The sequence below is a fragment of the Pseudophryne corroboree genome, unplaced genomic scaffold (assembly GCF_028390025.1).
Source record: "Pseudophryne corroboree isolate aPseCor3 unplaced genomic scaffold, aPseCor3.hap2 scaffold_389, whole genome shotgun sequence".
Taxonomy (NCBI): Eukaryota; Metazoa; Chordata; class Amphibia; order Anura; family Myobatrachidae; genus Pseudophryne; species Pseudophryne corroboree.
Window position 1 is genome coordinate 597006 of NW_026970034.1, and position 3063 is coordinate 600068.

At 34.9% G+C, this 3063-nt stretch overlaps 2 non-coding genes across 2 annotated transcripts; both read left to right on the forward strand.

Annotated features, from left to right (window-relative positions):
• Positions 1 to 371: 371 nt before the first annotated feature.
• On the forward strand, positions 372 to 445 carry TRNAY-AUA (transfer RNA tyrosine (anticodon AUA)). Its single transcript has one exon. It is a non-coding gene; the product is annotated as a tRNA-Tyr (tRNA).
• Positions 446 to 2704: 2259 nt separating this feature from the next.
• On the forward strand, positions 2705 to 2778 carry TRNAS-ACU (transfer RNA serine (anticodon ACU)). The gene has a single exon. It is a non-coding gene; the product is annotated as a tRNA-Ser (tRNA).
• The last annotated feature ends 285 nt before the right edge of the window (positions 2779 to 3063 follow it).

Below are 3063 nucleotides of genomic sequence, written 5' to 3' on the forward strand. Positions count from 1 at the left end.
TACTATTAAAACAAATTAAAATGGTAAAAGTTATTGTACTGTAAGTAAAAATAAAAGAGCCAACATATCAATCCCAGTTTTGGATTACTTTAATTAACAAAAAAAATGCATATAGCAGAGGATAGTTTCAATCTGCCTACCTCTGGGTTATGTGCCCAGCATGCTTCCATTGCTGTACTCTGCTGCACATGTAAGTGCAATAGATCCTGAAGCACTCACTCATCATGGGAAAGTACCAATGTGTTTCTTCGTTGGTTGATGGAAGAAACATCTTACAAAAACTCTCTAGATTATTGACTTTTTAAAGTTTTTCTAGGAAACGTTTTAGATGAATGCTTATTAGCCTTTGTCAGTATGTACTTTTGCAAAGTGTCTCTGTGGCGCAATCAGTTAGTGTGTATGGCTATAAACCAAAAGGTTGGTGGTTCAATCCCACCCAGGGACGTAATTGACCTTGTTATCAGATTTTGGTGATCTTTAAGTAGACAAGTCAAAATTTCAACCCCCCTCTTATGGTGTAGGGTACCTGGCCTTCTCTGATGTAATCAGAGTTAGATTTGATTCAGTGATTTTATAAAAACAGCTAGGAAGCACAATTTAGCAGTGGGTTACAGAGAAAAAGAAATATGCTGGCAAAAAAATCCAATTGAGTGATTAAACAGCTCTTCATTTTCTGGCTTTATTTTTATGCTAACAAATTTGTTCTCTGAAAAGTGTCCACAAAGCCAAGTCTCTGATTAACACCTTTGTAAGGATGGTTTTTCACCTATTACTAAATTAAACTTGCTTCATTGGAAAGGCAGCAAGATGCATCCTCATTTCAATGTCTACTGAAATAATACAGGTTGACACCAGGAAACATTAACGCCAATGCATCCTTGCTGCTTTCTCATGTGGAAGACTGTTTAATGTGAAAACAAGGTGATATCTAATTAGCACACAGGTAAGGAATTAAGAAAATCTTTATTTAAGGGTGAAAATGTTTCTCACAAAATCGTTGCCCCAATGCATCATTGAAATTCAAGCTGGAAAGATGATTTTAATATATCACTTGTACATTTTGTATTGCTCTTCTGGTGACAATGTAGTTTGTTTTTGTCAATTACCATTTTAATAATAGGGTAAAGAAAATTAAGTGGATTTTTAAAAGAAAACAATACTTTCAATATACTATTAAAACAAATTAAAATGGTAAAAGTTATTGTACTTTAATGAAAAATAAAAGAGCAAAAATATCAATCCCAGTTTTGGATTACTTTAATTAACAAAAAAAATGCATATAGCAGAGGATAGTTTTAATCTGCCTACCTCTGGGTTATGGGCCCAGCATGCTTCCATTGCAGTACTCTGCTGCACATGTAAGTGCAAGAGATCCTGAAGCACTCACTCATCATGGGAAAGTACCAATGTGTTTCTTCGTTGGTGGATGGAAGAAACATCTTACAAAAACTCTCCAGATTATTGACTTTTTAAAGTTTTTCTAGGAAACGTTTTAGATGAATGCTTATTAGCCTTTGTCAGTATGTACTTTTGCAAAGTGTCTCTGTGGCGCAATCAGTTAGTGTGTACGGCTATAAACCAAAAGGTTGGTGGTTCAATCCCACCCAGGGACGTAATTGACCTTGTTATCAGATTTTGGTGATCTTTAAGTAGACAAGTCAAAATTTCAAATCCCCTCTTATGGTGTAGGGTACCTGGCCTTCTCTGATGTAATCAGAGTTAGATTTGATTCAGTGATTTTATAAAAACAGCTAGGAAGCACAATTTAGCAGTGGGTTGCAGAGAAAAAGAAATATGCTGGCAAAAAAATCCAATTGAGTGATTAAACAGCTCTTCATTTTCTGGCTTTATTTTTATGCTAACAAATATGTTCTCTGAAAAGTGTCCACAAAGCCAAGTCTCTGATGAACACCTTTGTAAGGATGGTTTTTCACCTATTACTAAATTAAACTTGCTTCATTGGAAAGGCAGCAAGATGCATCCTCATTTCAATGTCTACTGAAATAATACAGGTTGACACCAGGAAACATTAACGCCAATGCATCCTTGCTGCTTTCTCATGTGGAAGACTGTTTAATGTGAAAACAAGGTGATATCTAATTAGCACACAGGTAAGGAATTAAGAAAATCTTTATTTAAGGGTGAAGATGTTTCTCACAAAATCGTTGCCCCAATGCATCATTGAAATTCAAGCTGGAAAGATGATTTTAATATATCACTTGTACATTTTGTATTGCTCTTCTGGTGACAATGTAGTTTGTTTTTGTCAATTACCATTTTAATAATAGGGTAAAGAAAATTAAGTGGATTTTTGAAAGAAAACAATACTGTCAATATACTATTAAAACAAATTAAAATGGTAAAAGTTATTGTACTTTAATTAAATAAAAAATAGCTAACATATCAATCCCAGTTTTGGATTACTTTAACAAAAAAAATGCATATAGCAGAGGATAGTTTCAATCTGCCTACCTCTGGGTAATGGACCCAGCATGCTTCCATTGCAGTACTCTGCTGCACATGTAAGTGCAAGAGATCCTGAAGCACTCACTCATCATGGGAAAGTACCAATGTGTTTCTTCGTTGGTTGATTTAAGAAAATTCTTACAAAAACTCTCCAGATTATTGACTTTTTAAAGTTTTTCTATGAAACGTTCTAGATTAATGCTTATTAGCCTTTGTCAGTATGTACTTTTTGCAAAGTGTTTCTGTGGCGCAATCGGTTAGTGTGTCTGGCTACTAACCAAAAGGTTGGTGGTTCAATCCCACCCAGGGACATGATTGACCTTGTGATCAGGTTTTGGTGATATTTAAGTAGACAAGTCAAAATTTCAAACCCCCTCTTTTGGTGTAGGGTACCTGGCCTTCTCTGATGTAATCGGAGTTAGATTTGATTCAGTGATTTTATAAAAAACAGCTAGGAAGCACAATTTAGCAATGGGTTGCAGAGAAAAAAATATGCTGGTAGAAAAATCCAATTGAGTGATTAAACAGCTCTTCATTTTCTGCCTTTATTTTTATGCTAACAAATTTGTTCTCTGAAAAGTGTCCACAAAGCCAAGT